Genomic DNA, 10,215 nt, shown 5'->3' with positions numbered 1-10,215 from the left:
AGGTACTTACGTCTGTTAGTGTAGTGGAGATCTAAGTACCAACACATTGTGCAAATTGGATGCGGACAATCACGGTGTCGAGAGCCTTAGGTTCAGATTGCGCTACTAAATCATACTTATACAGAAGTGCAAACAGGACAATTTATAATTCGTATATTTTAAAATTATTCTTCTGCACCTAATATTTATCTCTTCAGTTTTGTTGAGAATGCTTTACGAATGAAGAGTGCCTCAATATACAGCATAAAGTTTAATCAATAAATAAAAACCCGCTTGACCGACCAATGACGAGAGAAAACCGATGTGAACCGGTAGCTTTGCTATTGCATTTTGTAAGATTGCTGGTGTTTTCATAAATTCTTTATTATTCCCGAATTATGAGTCTGCAGAGAAAATAAACAGTATTTAAGTTCTACAATACGCTTCTTCGTATACATTTTTGCTAATCTTTGCTCATCCTATCTTGATGTTAACATTTTAATCGACCGGCCTCTTTCCCGTTGACACGACACACGGTTTTAATTTGTTCCCAGTTAAGAGTAATTCCAGTGTGGTGGACTAAGGCCTAAATCTTCTCAGTAGTAATGGAGGCCCGTGCCTACCGGGGTGTACTATATAATACAGAGCTGGTATTACATAAAATTTTAATTAGAAATAACGATACGATGGTGTTATTGGCTCATACTTTGGTATGAGCTAAACGAAACTGTATTTACTAAATACTATTTAGGTGCAATGAATTGGTATTTGATTAAAGTAACTAGCATACATTGTTATCAATATGCTGGCCTTCATACTCAAATTTTGCATTTTAAATCGGTTATTGTTTCGTTAATGTATGGTTCGTTTGTCCTTTTATCGGTGAGTTATTGCTATAATTAGTTTTTTGCAGGCGTTTCTAGAAAAACGCTTTTAATTAAATAAAATGTATTTTAATTTAGTCTTTGTGATTAATTTTCTTTGGTCACATTTTGAAACGATTCATTTTAATGATCATATCTGGTTATTGTATTTTTATTGGTCTCTAATTACTATTAATTAAAATCTATAGCTTGTTCGTTAAAATTTTTTGGTTTTAATACATTTATCCTTAGGTTTTGTTTTGAAAAGCTTAGATAGAATAATACATTTGAGTATTAATCATTTTTTCAAACGTATTCAGCTTTTAGGTCACCTAGAATATCGGCTCGTTGGTCTAGGGGTATGATTCTCGCTTTGGGTGCGAGAGGTCCCGGGTTCAAATCCCGGACGAGCCCAAGCTTTTTTGGACAAGAAATAAATAATACTCAATTAAAATTTTAACCTATAATAATATTTATTGTTTGAAATAATAAATATCGTCCAATATCTAACAAATAAAAACTGCTACTATAATATTTTACCACGGAATATCTTGTTTTAAAAAAATAATAACATAAAATTATTTAGTTATTTCTCGAAGGTTTTTCGTTTCTAACTAATGATTACTATATAGAATATAGGTCTAAAACTTATTTTTGACTGCACAATAGAAAAATAACAATAATAATGTATGTAACGGTAATAAAAAATTTATAGTTCAACTGATAACACGTAATTTCTGTCCAAATACTACGTTTTAGTTTGTGTATTGACGTCACATAGACACGATTGTTATATATGTATATTTATATACAATAAGTAATTTTAAGAATAAAACTTAGGGTCGATACTCGATTATATTGTTAAAATATGTTAAATGGTTTGAGTTATCGGTTTCCGTGTTGGTATGTGGGTACGTATATTTCTAAGGAAAAAGAATATTATGAATGCTTTAACCATGTCTAGTCAACCTTAGTTGTCAACATTTGGTACTTATACCAATAGCACGAAGGAATACTTTCGCTTTTTTTAGACAGGTGTATCTCAGTTATTAGGCACCATTCTTTTTTCTGATAAAACTGGCTACACCTCTAACTAAATAGGATGGCCTTTACCAATGGCGCCTCCAAGATTAGCTAATAATAATAGTACATAATATCATTATGACTATTTTTTTCAAATTCAAATCGCGTAGGTTTTTTAATATGCTTTATCATTAAAAAAACTCTGTGGTCCATAGTTCCCATTGTTGCATTAATTCAGTGACTTATATTCTTTGTGATTTATTTTTGGACAGGGGGGTGTATGTGCACCTACTTGTACCCCCCTTCCGGCACCCATGGCCTTTACCTAAATTGTAAACGATTACAGACGACATTCGGATAATGCTTCATATTAAGATAAAGATCTATAATAACATTAGAACCGGAACACAAACAGGATGATATATAAACTATTGTGAGTTTAATAGCTAAGGATTTTAAATGCATGCCATTAGTATCGCTTGCCACTTATAATGGTCCACTAGACAGCAATGTTTCTCTGTTATGACCACTGGATGTTGCCGTGCAAGGAGTCTGTTTACTCTGAGACGTGGAAATATGTGTTTTGCTTGGTGTGCGGGGTGTGGGAGGAGGTCGGGGAGGAGCTCTGTCTAGCGGTGCCGATGATTAATGTGCGGCCGCGGTTAGAGGAGCCGAGCGCTAGTGGAGTCGCATCTAGTGACATTTGTTTCGGTTTTTTGCAGGTATGTTTAATATTGCATGGCAAAATGGCGTTTTTACGCAGCTGTGGTAATGGCATTTAGTTTTTAATTTAAGGTTTAACGAAGAAATTATAACAACAGCGATGGAGCTGCTTTAGTTGTATGGAATTCAGATTAATATGAGAATCTAGATAAGAGCTTGAAATGGAAAGAAAATTTAATTTTGCTAGTATCGTATAACACTGGCAGTATCCGAGTCAAGTGAATCGCCTTAGTTCCATTCTTAAAGAAAGCATTTGAACTAACGTTTAAACATTTTCCGCTATAAAAATTGTAAATACAACGTTAAAATTTTCAACTACCGTGCTAGATACGAATAAGTTTTTATGCTCGCATTAAGCTCAGTTAAAACGGGCTCTTGTAGCCGGCTAGCGTACAGGCTAAGCGTTACTTATTGTGCTGTCCGAGCTAAAGGTATTGCCGAAGGATGCTCACTACGCTCAGGATTTAAAGCAGGCACTGACGAATTGCCACATTATCACTTACATCGTTCGATTTAATACCCTCACTGAAGTATAAAATGGGAAAAAAACTGCAACTGCTTGCGAGCATGCAATTTGTTAAACGATTTTTTATTGTATCGATATTTTTATAGAAAATTATAGTACCATTAATTTTGTGGCAGCGAAATATTTGGTAGACATTGTACGGTTTGGATTTCGATTTTATATTGATCAGGCAAGGTATGATTTTTTTAAGGCAGTAAATATGAACTATATCGTTATATGCATACTCGCCTGTAGTATTATGGTTCAGAATACGCATCATACGTAAACTTAACTGTACCGGTTCTTTTAGGGGCACAAAGGAGGCAGTGACGAATTTATTTATTTATTTATAAATTCAATGAAAGTTTACAGCACTTGGCCAAAACATTTACATCTAACAATATAATCTAACTCTAAATTTAACAATATTAAGACAGCAATAACAACAAAATAAAATTATAAACTAATAACAAAATAACTAAAATTATTTCCAATACTTAATTTACCAAGGAACATTTTAAAGCGTTTCTAAAAATAACTTAATACTATTGTAAACATGACAAGGTTTGTTATAAAATAATGTATGCACATTGTCATCTCATTATGTAATGGCGGCGAACTTCAGTTCTAAAACTGATATAACTGATCCGCAGCTCAGAGAATCGTTATTTGTGTGAGTGATTTGTTTCTAGAAATACACTGGCTGGCTGCAATTACAATGTTGCCTAATATAGCAATGCAGATATCCTCTATCTAAGGATGGAAATAAACCCACTGTATCGAACTCTGTTTACCTTTTTTGTATGTACATGCGTCATGTGTTAGTGACTAGTGTTATTCTGTTTATACATATAACCGTAGCAAACGATTCAACCGATCCAATAAAAGAATTTAGCAACGATCATGCTTGCCAAATATTAATATAAATTTTTTGAGAAGAAAGTTGAAATTTGTTCGTACGAAAATATAGGTATGTATGTATACATCCTTTCAAATGTTTTTCTACGAGATACGCAAAGGAGTGGCGGCTATTTAAAAAGAAATTTCTAAGAACACTATTGTAGTTTTTTCTGAAAGTAAATTATTTTTTTATTCCCATCTGCCACTTGCAAGTGATGTTTCATTGTGCTCTCTACGAATAGCCTATTAGGTCTAGGTTTGAGAATTGTTACCTAACTAATGCTGGCTTAGGCTTTTTTTAAGCTTATTATATTTTCACAGAAATGCTTTTGTAACGAATGAGAAATATGGTGCTTGAAGATTTTATTTGCACTATTGGTATTATGCGGCGATAGGTTTGCTGTGACTGAAATGGACTGCCAAGTCCGCAGATTCAAAATTCAACACGCATATCACGGACTTTTCGAAGATATAAGTTGTTTCTTGTCAATCATGAATCGCTTTCATCATCATCATCAGCTGCAGGATGTCCACTACTGAACATGGACCCCCTTAAAGATTTCCAGATCGACCTAATGGAAGCAGCACGCATCCAGCGACCTTCTGCAACTTTTATGAGGTCATCTCTCCACCTCGTTGGTGGAAGTCCGATTAACCGCTTTAATAGTGGATACATATCGCGTGGAAATCTAAATATTTAAAAGTTCTTCATGATAATGTAAAGTCTGTGAACCAGTATTAAGTCGGTGCCGCGTGGTAAATTGACGCCTAAACACTCTCCATAGTAGACTATGCCCGTGTCCAGTAGAAGCACAATATAAATATTATCATAAAACTATTACTAACATTAAAAACTTGAATCTGTTAACCCGGAACCCGATATAAGATAACCATATTTTGGAATAATATATTTAACAACATTCTACCGTTGAATACAGCTGATATAAATTCGTAGCTATTAGGTGTATCTACTCGTATGTATATTAGGTAAGTGTCTCATATAACACGAAGAAATAATTAAATAACAACAATCTTTACGAACAGACATTCTGCGTTAAATGGCACAAATTATGAGGAGGTTCAAATAATCATTAAAGGCAAAATGATAATGGTTTCCCATTTAAATGATGGGCCGTTGCAGTTTACTGCGACAGTTACGCTCAACACAATCTCTTACAAATTGTTACGTTTTACTATCGTATTAATGAGTTATTACCCTCTAAAGCGAAACAAGAACACGTTTCTTTATCTCATAAAGTTTACTACTAATTCATGCGTATGGTCTGAGATGTTTCGTTGTATCATGTTGTTTATTTTTCTTAGAATTAGGATACGCATTTGTATGGAAATGACTAAACATTAAAAGAACGAGTTGTTTTATCCCAAGAGAGAGATATACAGTTTTATTTATTACAGACTGTAGTTAGCATAATATTATTATAATTTGGTTGGTCCACGTTGTTTCGAGATGGTCCGCGCTCGAATCTAAATAAAAAGTCGTATCTTCATCATCTATTTCTTTCATTGCAAGAAAATACTATTAAATATATTTATTACTTGTGAATCTGTTTGTGAAGATACAAAATGCAATACAATTTCAATTGCAAACGAAATCCATGATTCCATTTTTAAAACTGTCTTCGAAGCAAAGACAATGTTTTTGATGCCTTGAATATTTTATGATGTAATCACGTTGCATGCAGTTTTTCATGGCGACATTTTTTACACGAAAATGGAAGGTTCATGTAGGCGATGCTGTCGTTGGAAAATATTTTTAGAATTTTTAAAACAAAAATAAAAATTGAAGCTCGGAGAGCTAAAAACGCGTCCTCAATTTCTCCTTAATATTTAAAATGTTTTTAAATTGTATTATGTCAATATTGTAACCATAAACTATTGTTAATAAACCAATTTGGTGCTGAAAAAATAGCACCGTATAGTAAAAACTCCTATCGTTTACTGTGATTTTATGCTTATCCGTTCTGCCAACGTATTATCATAGAATATTTCAATATGGAGTCATTCTCTTTTATAAATTCCGAGGATTTCTCGAAGTTTCGATACGGTGAATTGTTAAAACATCGCTAAAAATATGATAAATCTTTGATTTAATATAACATAAGTGTTACAATATTAGAAAAAGAAATGTAAAATGTGTGACAGCCTCATTTTGAATTACTCGTTTGTCATGTTACGTTTATACTAAGCCTTCTAGTTTTCGTAGTATTATAATGCTCTTTGCGTTCTAGCCTTTCAACCATATATTGATTTAAACATAATAATATAAGTCTTCCTTCGTTTTTCTTCCTATAGAACCTAACAATAAGTACATTTCTTGGCATCCCACGAAATCTGTATTAATGAAAATTTTCCGGCGTCCCTTAGATATTCTGGAAATAAGACTTTGCACGGCATGAAAATATAATAATATTGTTTTTTTGAGTTTTGTGTAGAAGTGTATATTTACACACTATCAGTCCGACTATAAAAGGTTTTAGTACTTGCATGAACCGCTTTATGTGGTTAATAGAATTTTTGTAATAATTTTACCGCTTTAGTATTAAAATAACAAGTTTTATTTCATACAATAACACACTGGGCAGAGCGTAGCACGCGAAACAGGCATTTGCGGGTTGAGCGTTTTTTTTAATCGTATTAATGTTGTGAACCTAGAAAATATCTGGTTTATATTCAACTAACTTTCGCGAACGACGATGCCTCAGTTCAAGTTATGTCTTGGGATAATAATGTCATTGTGTACTTTTGCCTGAGAAAATAAACATACTTTATCTGTTTGCCGACTTTCTTCCAAAACCGTTCAGCTGTTTCTGTCGATATCTCTGAAAAACATTCAAACCGCCAAAAAACATAACTTACTTTGCGTATAACAAATTGTAAATTGAATTTTAAAACATCGAATAAGAAAAATTGGTATCCTTAGGTACTTAGTATAAAACAAAGTCACCCCATCCCCGCATCTCTCTGTCTAATCGCGATAAACTGAAAAACGATCTTCAATAATTGACGGAGTCATTCAGGACGAAGGTTTACGTCTGTAATTCATTAATCTTTTATAACAAACAAAAAACGTAGACAAATAATATTTTCTGTTACCCGTGCGAAGTCAGGGCGAGTCGCTAGTTATAGGATAAAAATAACGGAACTTTAACTGTTTGTAGACTCCCATCAACCAGTAAACACCGAAAGAATGTGTAACAAAGATTGTGTATAATAAAGAGATATTGGAAGTTGTTCCAGACCCGTTCAAATTACTTTGGAATTTGGCTGGAGGCGAATAGTTGCGAACTGGAGAGGGCAGCGGAGTCCGACTTTGTGATGGGTACAGTGGAGTGTTTTAGCCACACTCCCTCTTGAGAGCCCTACGTTGTCGGGTCAAAGGCTCTTCAACGATGTCACTCGATTAGACCTTGTTATTAGCGGTTATTAGCATCGCTTTAAATATGAAAATTTGCCTTGATAATTATTTAGGTTTTTATTTTTTAGACTTTTTAAATAGTTTTATCGTGTAGGAGGGCTTAATGCTATGAGTATTTTCGACTACATAATATTGAATGCTGTAGAAGGCAGGTGCGAAAATATAGTAACATAAAAAAGGATACCTCATTAAAATTACATAAATTGTAATGTATTTTCTGCGCTATTTATAGTTTTATGACTTTTTGTAAACAAGTTCATGTTTTTTTTATTTCTTTCCATATTAAGTGTACTATAATTGCTATTATTACATTTTTGCTCATTTGGTAGTCGTTTTCAGACATTGTAAATTTATAAGTGTAGGATGTGTTTGATAAATTTGAAATCCTTTCTTATAGATAATTTGATAGTTGCATAGTTACATGTCCAGCGTTGAACGTATTTTTTTTTATAAGATTGCGACTGCTCTGTTAGTTATAGGTCGATGCCTCCTGACTCCATAGTCTATGCTATCTGGCAATTTCTGTAAATTGACTTTTAGTCTGATGGCCGGGACCCATATAGCCTGGGATTCAAGCAGTTGATTTAAACTAAATAATTCACTCTATCATTGTCCTTGAGTTTTAAAATACTAGAAAGACTATTTTTATTTTCGCCGTAATGGGCCATAGATTGTTCACACATACATAGTGATTACCTTAATGTTGTTTCAAATATATTTATTTATACCTGTGGTTTTATTTCATTTACACGAACAAATAGTTATTACTTAAATATATGTTTCGGTTTTAATAAAAATTCTTAATTTGAATTTATGCGTGTTGGTACGTAATTATTTAGTATTAACAAATTTCTTTTAATCACAGACGGCAATTTTCGTGATTTGAATCAATTGGCTTATAATACTCGTAAAAGTAATATTAATTTTTATATAATTTAAGCTTTCTTAGAATTGGTTAAATATTGTTATAATTTTATTTATATGGATTATAGCAGTATATGGGTATTTTAAAAGCAAGTTAAAAAATAAAACACTGATTTTTATAACAATTCAAATGATAAAAATATCTTTATAAATTTAATAGTGTAGAAGTTCTTGATACATAAAACAACACCAAGAAAGGATTATTTTGGTAACTCTTCGTTTAAGACCGTTTGAGCGTCTGAAACGGATAACATCCAGTTATCTTATATACTGTGCCAACATTCAAATCGCTTTCTCAACCTAACACATCACTTATCTATACAAAATATTTACCAATTGATTTCTCGACATATCAAATTTAATTACGCGCGTATGAAGTCCGCAGCGTACAAAATGGCCCTTTACAAATTATTCATCCGATAACCTGAGATGCTAGTGACCCTTCCCGGGTGGTTAGTCTTGGAACTAATTGATTTTACGGACAAACGGTCAGTGGGCCCGGGGTCGGTCTAATACATGGTAAGTGTCGCGCTCCAACACTTGTGGTTTGTCGTATGTCATTGTTCCACTGATTTTATATTCGATTGAAGTATTTGCAATGTATTGTCTCAAGTATTTCCATTTTTGTTATATTTTTAACTAATCACGGAAATTTGGTCTTTAGTTTAATTTCCTCTTTAGTCTCTGCACCACCTAAAGATTGACTGGAAGGGAATGCCTTCGGCATTGATTCCGCCCTTATGCTCGTTGTATATTAAGTGTAATAAATAAATAAATAAATTGAATATGCTCTGTGCCACCTGACTCGAAACTCGAACTGACTCGGTTCGACTCCCGGCTTAGGTAAAGTAAAACTTAGTCATACACAAATCTCCCTTGTTCAATTTAAAAACGTGCATAGTACCTAGAATCTCGTTTGTTTTATATACAAACGTATCTAGTAACTACATATAACGCATCACGCCTTTTTCTCTAATCAAGGGTAGACAAAGGTGTACTCACGCCCATATTTCTCCAGCTATGTTAGGCCCTATGCTTTATTGCTAGTTACGGGATTCAATTCAGACTCCCGGCTGATGTTCAAGAAAAACTTTTGGAATTGAATAAATTACAATAAACTGATATTGAATTCTAGGACATCACGATTAATTTTGTAAAATATAAAATGGTTTTAGCTTATAGTTGCCGTGTTGTCAGATCCTTAGATTGTTTATATATAAATTAGCGCTCCAGTTAAACCAGACGGGTTCGGTAATTGTGAAAGTGATAAAATTGGTGAAAAAACTGACCGGATTTTTTTATATCTCATCACTGACGCAAGAGAGAATCCTAATTTGAGGCTATAATTCTTTTTTACAAATACGCAAAAGAATATAAATTTTTGATGTTATTTGGTTGGATAAAGGGTTCTCGTATAATCAGAATTTTAAACGTCAATTTCAAATGTCTGAAAGGTCAGGCAGAGGCGTCAAAAGTACATTCACTCCTCGTTTAAGGTATATTCTTCCCACGAGTGATAGGGGACAAGTCTGTTGCCATATAGAGCTTACTATCTCGGGCTAATCAAATATGTTCTTTGAAATTAAAAAACTCACATAAATTGTGGAGTATCGACCCCACTACCTTTTTTCTTTTTTTTTGTTTTCGCGGAGAAAGTCCCTTATTACTACCGCCCAGCCTTCGTGGGGGGCGACTGAGCGGTTATGCTGGGGTAACCGTGCCTTACGGCCCGGCGTTGAGCCGCCCGGATTTGATGACGATCTTCGGGCGACCGCCGGGCCGAGTCCCTAACCCTATGTACAACTAACCTATACACGGCCTACCAGCTACAACTCCGCGGTGGCCCTCTTCGGCGCATTAGG

General features: G+C 33.9%; 1 non-coding gene across 1 annotated transcript; it reads left to right on the top strand.

Moving 5' to 3' along the window:
* Positions 1-1,184: 1,184 nt before the first annotated feature.
* Trnap-ugg lies at positions 1,185-1,256 on the top strand. The gene has a single exon. It is a non-coding gene; the product is annotated as a tRNA-Pro (tRNA).
* The last annotated feature ends 8,959 nt before the right edge of the window (positions 1,257-10,215 follow it).

The sequence above is a fragment of the Manduca sexta genome, chromosome 13 (genome assembly GCF_014839805.1).
Source record: "Manduca sexta isolate Smith_Timp_Sample1 chromosome 13, JHU_Msex_v1.0, whole genome shotgun sequence".
NCBI lineage: Eukaryota > Metazoa > Arthropoda > Insecta > Lepidoptera > Sphingidae > Manduca > Manduca sexta.
The sequence above is the reverse complement of the archived record's forward strand: the minus strand, read 5'-3'. Positions and strand labels throughout refer to the sequence as shown.